Raw genomic sequence first — 13,142 nt, 5'->3', positions numbered from 1 at the left:
GTGTCTATTTCCCAAATTGTCCATTTCCCAAATTATCCAGTGTCTATTTCCCAAATTGTCCATTCCCCAAATTGTCCAGTGTCTATTTCAAAAATTGTCCATTCCCCAAATTGTCCAGTGTCTATTTCCCAAATTGACCATTCCCCAAATTGTCCATTCCCCAAATTGTCCATTGTCCATTCCCCAAATTGTCCAGTGTCTATTTCCCAAATTGTCCGTTCCCCAAATTGTCCAGTGTCTATTTCCCAAATTGTCCATTCCCCAAATTGTCCAGTGTCTATTTCCCAAATTGTCCATTCCCCAAATCGTCCAGTGTCAATTTCCCAAATTGTCCATTCCCCAAATTGTCCAGTGTCCATTCCCCAAATTGTCCATTCCCCAAATTGTCCATTGTCCATTCCCCAAATTGTCCAGTGTCTATTTCCCAAATTGTCCAGTGCCTATTTCCCAAATTGTCCATTCCCCAAATTGCCCAGTGCCCATTCCCCAAATTGGCCTGTGTCTATTTTCCAAATTGTCCATTCCCCAAATTGTCCAATGTCCATTCCCCAAATTGTCCATTGTCCTTTCCCCAAATTGTCCAGTGTCCATTCCCCAAATTGTCCATTCCCCAAATTGTCCATTGTCCATTCCCCAAATTGGCCAGTGTCCATTTCCCAAATTATCCATTGTCCAATCCCCAAATTGTCCCTTCCCCAAATTGTTCATTGTCCATTCCCCAAATTGTCCAGTGTCTATTTCCCAAATTGTCCATTCCCCAAATTGTCCAGTGTCTATTTTCCAAATTGTCCATTCCCCAAATTGTCCAGTGTCTATTTCCCAAATTGTCCATTCCCCAAATTGCCCAGTGCCCATTCCCCAAATTGTCCAGTGTCTATTTCCCAAATTGTCCATTCCCCAAATAGTCCAGTGTCTATTTCCCAAATTATCCATTCCCCAAATTGTCATGTGTCTATTTCCCAAATTGTCCATTCCCCAAATTGTCCAGTGTCGATTCCCCAAATTGTCCATTGTCCATTCCCCAAATTGTCCAGTGTCCATTCCCCAAATTATCCATTGTCCATTCCCCAAATTGTCCAGTGTCTATTTCCCAAATTGTCCATTCCCCAAATTGTCCAGTGTCTATTCCCCAAATTGTCCATTCCCCAAATTGTCCAGTGTCCATTCCCCAAATTGTCCATTCATCAAATTGTCCATTGTCCATTCCCCAAATTGTCCAGTGTCTATTTCCCAAATTGTCCATTCCCCAAATTGTCCAGTGTCGATTCCCCAAATTGTCCATTGTCCATTCCCCAAATTGTCCAGTGTCCATTCCCCAAATTATCCATTGTCCTTTCCCCAAATTGTCCAGTGTCTATTTCCCAATTTGTCCATTCCCCAAATTGTCCAGTGTCTATTTCCCAAATTGTCCATTCCCCAAATTGTCCATTGTCCATTCCCCAAATTGGCCAGTGTCCATTTCCCAAATTATCCATTGTCCAATCCCCAAATTGTCCATTCCCCAAATTGTCCATTGTGCATTCCCCAAATTGTCCAGTGTCTATTTCCCAAATTGTCCATTCCCCAAATTGCCCAGTGCCCATTCCCCAAATTGGCCTGTGTCTATTTTCCAAATTGTCCATTCCCCAAATTGTCCAATGTCTATTCCCCAAATTGTCCATTGTCCTTTCCCCAAATTGTCCAGTGTCCATTCCCCAAATTGTCCATTCCCCAAATTGTTCATTGTCCATTCCCCAAATTGTCCAGTGTCTATTTCCCAAATTGTCCATTCCCCAAATTGTCCTGTGTCTATTTTCCAAATTGTCTATTCCCCAAATTGTGCATTGTCTATTTCCCAAATTGTCCATTCCCCATATTGCCCAGTGCCCATTCCCCAAATTGGCCTGTGTCTATTTTCCAAATTGTCCTACTCCCCAAATTGTCCAATGTCCATTCCCCAAATTGTCCATTGTCCATTACCCAAATTGTCCAGTGTCCATTATCCAAATTGTCCATTCCCCAAATTGTCCATTGACCATTCCCCAAATTGTCCAGTGTCTATTTCCCAAATTGTCCATTCCCCAAATTATCCAGTGTCTATTTCCCAAGTTGTCCATTCCCCAAAATGTCCAGTGTCTAATTCAAAAATTGTCCATTCCCCAAATTGTCCAGTGTCTATTTCCCAAATTGTCCATTCCTCAAATTGTCCATTCCCCAAATTGTCCATTGTCCATTCCCCAAATTGTCCAGTGTCCATTCCCCAAATTGTCCATTCATCAAATTGTCCATTGTCCATTCCCCAAATTGTCCAGTGTCTATTTCCCAAATTGTCCATTCCCCAAATTGTGCAGTGTCGATTCCCCAAATTGTCCATTGTCCATTCCCCAAATTGTCCAGTGTCCATTCCCCAAATTATCCATTGTCCTTTCCCCAAATTGTCCAGTGTCTATTTCCCAATTTGTCCATTCCCCAAATTGTCCAGTGTCTATTTCCCAAATTGTCCATTCCCCAAATTGTCCATTGTCCATTCCCCAAATTGGCCAGTGTCCATTTCCCAAATTATCCATTGTCCAATCCCCAAATTGTCCATTCCCCAAATTGTCCATTGTGCATTCCCCAAATTGTCCAGTGTCTATTTCCCAAATTGTCCATTCCCCAAATTGCCCAGTGCCCATTCCCCAAATTGGCCTGTGTCTATTTTCCAAATTGTCCATTCCCCAAATTGTCCAATGTCTATTCCCCAAATTGTCCATTGTCCTTTCCCCAAATTGTCCAGTGTCCATTCCCCAAATTGTCCATTCCCCAAATTGTTCATTGTCCATTCCCCAAATTGTCGAGTGTCTATTTCCCAAATTGTCCATTCCCCAAATTGTCCAGTGTCTATTTTCCAAATTGTCTATTCCCCAAATTGTGCATTGTCTATTTCCCAAATTGTCCATTCCCCATATTGCCCAGTGCCCATTCCCCAAATTGGCCTGTGTCTATTTTCCAAATTGTCCTACTCCCCAAATTGTCCAATGTCCATTCCCCAAATTGTCCATTGTCCATTACCCAAATTGTCCAGTGTCCATTATCCAAATTGTCCATTCCCCAAATTGTCCATTGACCATTCCCCAAATTGTCCAGTGTCTATTTCCCAAATTGTCCATTCCCCAAATTATCCAGTGACTATTTCCCAAGTTGTCCATTCCCCAAAATGTCCAGTGTCTATTTCAAAAATTGTCCATTCCCCAAATTGTCCAGTGTCTATTTCCCAAATTGTCCATTCCTCAAATTGTCCATTCCCCAAATTGTCCATTGTCCATTCCCCAAATTGTCCAGTGTCTATTTCCCAAATTGTCCATTCCCCAAATTGTCCAGTGTCTATTTCCCAAATTGTCCATTCCCCAAATTGTCCAGTGTCTATTTCCCAAATTGTCAATTCCCCAAATTGTCCAGTGTCGATTCCCCAAATTGTCCATTGTCCATTCCCCAAATTGTCCAGTGTCCATTCCCCAAATTATCCATTGTCCTTTCCCCAAATTGTCCAGTGTCTATTTCCCAATTTGTCCATTCCCCAAATTGTCCAGTGTCTATTTCCCAAATTGTCCATTCCCCAAATTGTCCATTGTCCATTCCCCAAATTGGCCAGTGTCCATTTCCCAAATTATCCATTGTCCAATCCCCAAATTGTCCATTCCCCAAATTGTCCGTTGTGCATTCCCCAAATTGTCCAGTGTCTATTTCCCAAATTGTCCATTCCCCAAATTGCCCTGTGCCCATTCCCCAAATTGGCCTGTGTCTATTTCCCAAATTGTCCATTCCCCAAATTGTCCAGTGTCTATTTTCCAAATTGTCCATTCCCCAAATTGTCCAGTGTCTATTTCCCAAATTGTCCATTCCCCAAATTGCCCAGTGCCCATTCCCCAAATTGGCCTGTGTCTATTTTCCAAATTGTCCTATTCCCCAAATTGTCCAATGTCCATTCCCCAAATTGTCCATTGTCCATTCCCCAAATTGTCCAGTGTCCATTCCCCAAATTGTCCATTCCCCAAATTGTCCATTGTCCATTCCCCAAATTGTCCAGTGTCTATTTCCCAAATTGTCCATTCCCCAAATTGTCCATTCCCCAAATTGTCCATTGTCCATTCCCCAAATTGTCCAGTGTCTATTTCCCAAATTGTCCATTCCCCAAATTGTCCAGTGTCTATTTCCCAAATTGTCCATTCCCCAAATTGTCCAGTGTCTATTTCCCAAATTGTCAATTCCCCAAATTGTCCAGGGTCGATTCCCCAAATTGTCCATTGTCCATTCCCCAAATTGTCCAGTGTCCATTCCCCAAATTATACATTTTCCTTTCCCCAAATTGTCCAGTGTCTATTTCCCAATTTGTCCATTCCCCAAATTGTCCAGTGTCTATTTCCCAAATTGTCCATTCCCCAAATTGTCCATTGTCCATTCCCCAAATTGGCCAGTGTCCATTTCCCAAATTATCCATTGTCCAATCCCCAAATTGTCCATTCCCCAAATTGTCCATTGTGCATTCCCCAAATTGTCCAGTGTCTATTTCCCAAATTGTCCATTCCCCAAATTGCCCTGTGCCCATTCCCCAAATTGGCCTGTGTCTATTTTCCAAATTGTCCATTCCCCAAATTGTCCAATGTCCATTCCCCAAATTGTCCATTGTCCTTTCCCCAAATTATCCATTGTCCAATCCCCAAATTGTCCATTCCCCAAATTGTCCATTGTCCATTCCCCAAATTGTCCAGTGTCTATTTCCCAAATTGTCCATTCCCCAAATTGTCCAGTGTCTATTTTCCAAATTGTCCATTCCCCAAATTGTCCAGTGTCTATTTCCCAAATTGTCCATTCCCCAAATTGCCCAGTGCCCATTCCCCAAATTGGCTTGTGTCTATTTTCCAAATTGTCCTATTCCCCAAATTGTCCAATGTCCATTCCCCAAATTGTCCATTGTCCATTCCCCAAATTGTCCAGTGTCCATTCCCCAAATTGTCCATTCCCCAAATTGTCCATTGTCCATTCCCCAAATTGTCCAGTGTCTATTTCCCAAATTGTCCATTCCCCAAATTATCCAGTGTCTATTTCCCAAATTGCCCATTCCCCAAATTGTCCAGTGTCTATTTCAAAAATTGTCCATTCCCCAAATTGTCCAGTGTCTATTTCCCAAATTGTCCATTCCCCAAATTGTCCATTCCCCAAATTGTCCATTGTCCATTCCCCAAATTGTCCAGTGTCTATTTCCCAAATTGTCCATTCCCCAAATTGTCCAGTGTCTATTTCCCAAATTGTCCATTCCCCAAATTGTCCAGTGTCTATTTCCCAAATTGTCCATTCCCCAAATTGTCCAGTGTCTATTTCCCAAATTGTCCATTCCCCAAATTGTCCAGTGTCTATTTCCCAAATTGTCCATTCCCCAAATTGACCAGTGTCTATTTCCCAAATTGTCCATTCCCCAAATTGTCCAGTGTCTATTTCCCAAATTGTCCATTCCCCAAATTGTCCAGTGTCAATTTCCCAAATTGTCCATTCCCCAAATTGTCCAGTGTCTATTTCCCAAATTGTTCATTCCCCAAATTGTCCAGTGTCCATTCCCCAAATTGTCCATTGTCCATACCCCAAATTGTCCAGTGTCCATTTCCCAAATTATCCATTGTCCATTCCCCAAATTGTCCATACCCCAAATTGTCCATTGTCCATTCCCCATATTGTCCAATGTCTACTTCCCAAATTGTCCATTCCCCAAATTGTCCAGTGTCTATTTCCCAAATTGTCCATTCCCCAAATTGTCCAGTGTCTATTTCCCCAATTGTCCATTCCCCAAATTGTCCAGTGTTCATTCCCAAAATTGTCCATTCCCCAAATTGTCCATTGTCCGTTCCCCAAATTGTCCAGTGTCTATTTCCCAAATTGTCCATTCCCCAAATTGTCCAGTGTCTATTTCCCAAATGGTCCATTCCCCAAATTGTCCAGTGCCCATTCCCCAAATTGTCCCGTGTCTATTTCCCAAATTGTCCATTCGCGAAATTGTCCAGTGTCCATTCCCCAAATTGTCCTGTGTCTATTTCCCAAATTGTCCATTGTCCATTCCCCAATTTGTCCAATGTCCATTCCCCAAATTATCCATTGTCCATTCCCCAAATTGTCCAGTGTCTATTTCCCAAATTGTCCATTCCCCAAATTGTCCAGTGTCTATTCCCCAAATTGTCCATTCCCCAAATTGTCCAGTGTCCATTCCCCAAATTGTCCATTCCCCAAATTGTCCATTGTCCATTCCCCAAATTGTCCAGTGTCTATTTCCCAATTTGTCCATTCCCCAAATTGTCCAGTGTCTATTTCCCTAATTGTCCATTCCCCAAATTGTTATGTGATGTGTCTATTTCCCAAATTGTCCATTCCCCAAATTGCCCAGTGCCCATTCCCCAAATTGGCCTGTGTCTATTTTCCAAATTGTCCTATTCCCCAAATTGTCCAATGTCCATTCCCCAAATTGTCCATTGTCCATTCCCCAAATTGTCCAGTGTCCATTCCCCAAATTGTCCATTCCCCAAATTGTCCATTGTCCATTCCCCAAATTGTCCAGTGTCTATTTCCCAAATTGTCCATTCCCCAAATTGTCCATTCCCCAAATTGTCCATTGTCCATTCCCCAAATTGTCCAGTGTCTATTTCCCAAATTGTCCATTCCCCAAATTGTCCAGTGTCTATTTCCCAAATTGTCCATTCCCCAAATTGTCCAGTGTCTATTTCCCAAATTGTCAATTCCCCAAATTGTCCAGGGTCGATTCCCCAAATTGTCCATTGTCCATTCCCCAAATTGTCCAGTGTCCATTCCCCAAATTATACATTTTCCTTTCCCCAAATTGTCCAGTGTCTATTTCCCAATTTGTCCATTCCCCAAATTGTCCAGTGTCTATTTCCCAAATTGTCCATTCCCCAAATTGTCCATTGTCCATTCCCCAAATTGGCCAGTGTCCATTTCCCAAATTATCCATTGTCCAATCCCCAAATTGTCCATTCCCCAAATTGTCCATTGTGCATTCCCCAAATTGTCCAGTGTCTATTTCCCAAATTGTCCATTCCCCAAATTGCCCTGTGCCCATTCCCCAAATTGGCCTGTGTCTATTTTCCAAATTGTCCATTCCCCAAATTGTCCAATGTCCATTCCCCAAATTGTCCATTGTCCTTTCCCCAAATTATCCATTGTCCAATCCCCAAATTGTCCATTCCCCAAATTGTCCATTGTCCATTCCCCAAATTGTCCAGTGTCTATTTCCCAAATTGTCCATTCCCCAAATTGTCCAGTGTCTATTTTCCAAATTGTCCATTCCCCAAATTGTCCAGTGTCTATTTCCCAAATTGTCCATTCCCCAAATTGCCCAGTGCCCATTCCCCAAATTGGCTTGTGTCTATTTTCCAAATTGTCCTATTCCCCAAATTGTCCAATGTCCATTCCCCAAATTGTCCATTGTCCATTCCCCAAATTGTCCAGTGTCCATTCCCCAAATTGTCCATTCCCCAAATTGTCCATTGTCCATTCCCCAAATTGTCCAGTGTCTATTTCCCAAATTGTCCATTCCCCAAATTATCCAGTGTCTATTTCCCAAATTGCCCATTCCCCAAATTGTCCAGTGTCTATTTCAAAAATTGTCCATTCCCCAAATTGTCCAGTGTCTATTTCCCAAATTGTCCATTCCCCAAATTGTCCATTCCCCAAATTGTCCATTGTCCATTCCCCAAATTGTCCAGTGTCTATTTCCCAAATTGTCCATTCCCCAAATTGTCCAGTGTCTATTTCCCAAATTGTCCATTCCCCAAAATGTCCAGTGTCTATTTCCCAAATTGTCCATTCCCCAAATTGTCCAGTGTCTATTTCCCAAATTGTCCATTCCCCAAATTGTCCAGTGTCTATTTCCCAAATTGTCCATTCCCCAAATTGACCAGTGTCTATTTCCCAAATTGTCCATTCCCCAAATTGTCCAGTGTCTATTTCCCAAATTGTCCATTCCCCAAATTGTCCAGTGTCAATTTCCCAAATTGTCCATTCCCCAAATTGTCCAGTGTCTATTTCCCAAATTGTTCATTCCCCAAATTGTCCAGTGTCCATTCCCCAAATTGTCCATTGTCCATACCCCAAATTGTCCAGTGTCCATTTCCCAAATTATCCATTGTCCATTCCCCAAATTGTCCATACCCCAAATTGTCCATTGTCCATTCCCCATATTGTCCAATGTCTACTTCCCAAATTGTCCATTCCCCAAATTGTCCAGTGTCTATTTCCCAAATTGTCCATTCCCCAAATTGTCCAGTGTCTATTTCCCCAATTGTCCATTCCCCAAATTGTCCAGTGTTCATTCCCAAAATTGTCCATTCCCCAAATTGTCCATTGTCCGTTCCCCAAATTGTCCAGTGTCTATTTCCCAAATTGTCCATTCCCCAAATTGTCCAGTGTCTATTTCCCAAATGGTCCATTCCCCAAATTGTCCAGTGCCCATTCCCCAAATTGTCCCGTGTCTATTTCCCAAATTGTCCATTCGCGAAATTGTCCAGTGTCCATTCCCCAAATTGTCCTGTGTCTATTTCCCAAATTGTCCATTGTCCATTCCCCAATTTGTCCAATGTCCATTCCCCAAATTATCCATTGTCCATTCCCCAAATTGTCCAGTGTCTATTTCCCAAATTGTCCATTCCCCAAATTGTCCAGTGTCTATTCCCCAAATTGTCCATTCCCCAAATTGTCCAGTGTCCATTCCCCAAATTGTCCATTCCCCAAATTGTCCATTGTCCATTCCCCAAATTGTCCAGTGTCTATTTCCCAATTTGTCCATTCCCCAAATTGTCCAGTGTCTATTTCCCTAATTGTCCATTCCCCAAATTGTTATGTGATGTGTCTATTTCCCAAATTGTCCATTCCCAAAATTGTCCAGTGTCTATTTCCCAAATTGTCAATTCCCCAAATTGTCCAGTGTCGATTCCCCAAATTGTCCATTGTCCATTCCCCAAATTGTGCAGTGTCCATTCCCCAAATTATCCATTGTCCATTCCCCAAATTGTCCAGTGTCTATTTCCCAATTTGTCCATTCACCAAATTGTCCAGTGTCTATTTCCCAAATTGTCCATTCCCCAAATTGTCCATTGTCCATTCCCCAAATTGGCCAGTGTCCATTTCCCAAATTATCCATTGTCCAATCCCCAAATTGTCCATTCCCCAAATTATCCATTGTCCTTTCGCCAAATTGTCCAGTGTCTATTTCCCAAATTGTCCTTTCCCCAAATTGCCCAGTGCCCATTCCCCAAATTGGCCTGTGTCTATTTTCCAAATTGTCCATTCCCCAAATTGTCCATGGTCTATTTCCCAAATTGTCCATTCCCCAAATTATCCAGTGTCTATTTCTCAAATTGTCCATTCCCCAAATTGTCCAGTGTCTATTTCAAAAATTGTCCATTCCCCAAATTGTCCAGTGTCTATTTCCCAAATTTTCCATTCCCCAAATTGTCCATTCCCCAAATTGTCCATTGTCCAATCCCCAAATTGTCCAGTGTCTATTTCCCAAATTGTCCATTCCCCAAATTGTCCAGTGTCTATTTCCCAAATTGTCCATTCCCCAAATTGGCCAGTGTCTATTTCCCAAATTGTCCATTCCCCAAATTGGCCAGTGTCTATTTCCCAAATTGTCCATTCCCCAAATTGTCCAGTGTCTATTTCCCAAATTGTCCATTCCCCAATTTGTCCAGTGTCTATTTCCCAAATTGTCCATTCCCCAAATTGTCCAGTGTCTATTTCCCAAATTGTCCATTCCCCAAATTGTCCAGTGTCTATTTCCCAAATTGTCCATTCCCCAAATTGTCCAGTGTCTATTTCCCAAATTGTTCATTCCCCAAATCGTCCAGTGTCCATTCCCCAAATTGTCCATTGTCCATACCCCAAATTGTCTAGTGTCCATTTCCCAAATTATCCATTGTCCATCCCCCAAATTGTCCATTACCCAAATTGTCCATTGTCCATTCCCCAAATTGTCCAGTGTCTATTTCCCAAATTGTCCATTCCCCAAAATGTCCAGTGTCTATTTCCCAAATTGTCCATTCCCCAAATTGTCCAGTGTCTATTTCCCAAATTGTCCATTCCCCAAATTGTCCAGTGTCCATTCCCCAAATTGTCCTGTGTCTATTTCCCAAATTGTCCATTCCCCAAATTGTCCAATGTCCATTCCCCAAATTGCCCATTGTCCATTCCCCAAATTGTCCATTGTCTATTCCCCAAATTGTCCATTGTCCATTCCCCAAATTGTCCATTGTCCATTTCCCAAATTGTCCATTCCCCAAATTGTCCAGTGTCCATTCCCCAAATTGTCCATTCCCCAAATTGTCCATTGTCCATTCCCCAAATTGTCCATTGTCCATTCCCCAAATTGTCCAGTGTCCATTTCCCAAATTATCCATTGTCCATTCCCCAAATTGTCCATTCCCCAAATTGTCCATTGTCCATTCACAAAATTGTCCAGTGTCTATTTCCCAAATTGTCCATTCCACAAATAGTCCAGTGTCTATTTCCCAAATTGTCCATTCCCCAAATTGTCCATTGTCTATTTCCCAAATTGTCCATTCCCCAAATTGTCCAGTGTCTATTTCCCAAATTATTCATTCCATAAATTGTCCAGTGTCCATTCCCCAAATTGTCCATTGTCCATACCCCAAATTGTCCAGTGTCCATTTCCCAAGTTATCCATTGTCCATTCCCCAAATTGTCCATTCCCCAAATTGTCCATTGTCCATTCCCCAAATTGGCCAGTGTCTATTTCCCAAATTGTCCATTCCCCAAATTGTCCTGTGTCTATTTCCCAAATTGTCCATTCCCCAAATTGTCCAATGTCCATTCCCCACATTGTCCATTGTCCATTCCCCAAATTGTCCAGTGTCCATTCCCCAAATTGTCCATTGTTCATTCCCAAAATTGTCCAGTGTCTATTTCTCAAATTGTTCCTTTCTCAAATTGTCCATTTCTTAAATTGTCCATTTCTCAAATTGTCCATTTTTCAAATTGTTCATTGTCCATTTCGCAAATAGTCGTCAGACCTACTGGACAAGTCCCCCGGGCCTGACGGGATATATCCAAGGATTCTATGGGAAGCAAGAGATGAAATTTGGGGAATATACACTGGACAATTTGGGGAATGGACACTGGACAATTTGGGGAATGGACACTGGACAATTTGGAGAAAGGACACTGGACAATTTGGGGAATGGACAATTTGGGGAGTGTCCATTACCCAAATTGTCCAGTGTCTATTCCCCAAATTGTCCAGTGTCCATTCCCCAAATTGTCCATTGTCCATTCCCCAAATTGTCCAGTGTCTATTTCCCAAATTGTCCATTCCCCAAATTGTGCAGTGTCTATTTCCCAAATTGTCCATTCCCCAAATTGTCCAATGTCTAGTTCCCAAATTGTCCATTCCCCAAATTGTCCAGTGTCTATTTCCCAAATTGTCCATTCCCCAAATTGTCCAGTGTTCATTCCCCAAATTGTCCATTGTCCATTCCCCAAATTGTCCAGTGTCCATTCCCCAAATTATCAATTGTCCATTCCCCAAATTGTCCAGTGTCTATTTCCCAAATTGTCCATTCCCCAAATTGTCCAGTGTCTATTTCCCAAATTGTCCATTCCCCAAATTGTCCAGTGTCCATCCCCAAATTGTCCATTGCCCATTCCCCAAATTGTCCAGTGTCCATTTCACAAATTATCCATTGTCCATTCCCCAAATTGTCCATTCCCCACATTGTCCATTGTCCATTTCCCAAATTGTCCAGTGTTTATTTCCCAAATTGTCCATTCCCCAAATTGTCCAGTGTCTATTTTCCAAATTGTCCATTCCCCAAATTGTCCAGTGTCTATTTCCCAAATTGTCCATTCCCCAAACAGTCCAGTGTCTATTTCCCAAATTGTCCATTCCCCAAATAGTCCAGTGTCTATTTCCCAAATTGTCCATTCCCCAAATTGTCCAATGTCCATTCCCCAAATTGTCCATTGTCCTTTCCCCAAATTGTCCAGTGTCCATTCCCCAAATTGTCCATTCCCCAAATTGTCCATTGTCCATTCCCCAAATTGGCCTGTGTCCATTTCCCAAATTATCCATTGTCCAATCCCCAAATTGTCCATTCCCCAAATTGTCCATTGTCCATTCCCCAAATTGTCCAGTGTCTATTTCCCAAATTGTCCATTCCCCAAATTGTCCAGTGTCTATTTTCCAAATTGTCCATTCCCCAAATTGTCCAGTGTCTATTTCCCAAATTGTCCATTCCCCAAATTGCCCAGTGCCCATTCCCCAAATTGGCCTGTGTCTATTTTCCAAATTGTCCTATTCCCCAAATTGTCCAATGTCCATTCCCCAAATTGTCCATTGTCCATTCCCCAAATTGTCCAGTGTCCATTCCCCAAATTGTCCATTCCCCAAATTGTCCATTGTCCATTCCCCAAATTGTCCAGTGTCTATTTCCCAAATTGTCCGTTCCCCAAATTATCCAGTGTCTATTTCCCAAATTGTCCATTCCCCAAATTGTCCAGTGTCTATTTCAATAATTGTCCATTCCCCAAATTGTCCAGTGTCTATTTCCCAAATTGTCCATTCCCCAAATTGTCCATTCCCCAAATTATCCATTGTCCATTCCCCAAATTGTCCAGTGTCTATTTCCCAATTTGTCCATTCACCAAATTGTCCAGTGTCTATTTCCCAAATTGTCCATTCCCCAAATTGTCCATTGTCCATTCCCCAAATTGGCCAGTGTCCATTTCCCAAATTATCCATTGTCCAATCCCCAAATTGTCCATTCCCCAAATTATCCATTGTCCTTTCGCCAAATTGTCCAGTGTCTATTTCCCAAATTGTCCTTTCCCCAAATTGCCCAGTGCCCATTCCCCAAATTGGCCTGTGTCTATTTTCCAAATTGTCCATTCCCCAAATTGTCCATTGTCCATTCCCCAAATTGTCCAGTGTCCATTCCCCAAATTGTCCATTCCCCAAATTGTCCATTGTCCATTCCCCAAATTGTCCATGGTCTATTTCCCAAATTGTCCATTCCCCAAATTATCCAGTGTCTATTTCTCAAATTGTCCATTCCCCAAATTGTCCAGTGTCTATTTCAAAAATTGTCCATTCCCCAAATTGTCCAGTG

This window comes from Scyliorhinus torazame, chromosome 22 (assembly GCF_047496885.1).
Source record: "Scyliorhinus torazame isolate Kashiwa2021f chromosome 22, sScyTor2.1, whole genome shotgun sequence".
Taxonomy (NCBI): domain Eukaryota; kingdom Metazoa; phylum Chordata; class Chondrichthyes; order Carcharhiniformes; family Scyliorhinidae; genus Scyliorhinus; species Scyliorhinus torazame.
Note: the sequence above shows the minus strand (reverse complement) of the source record.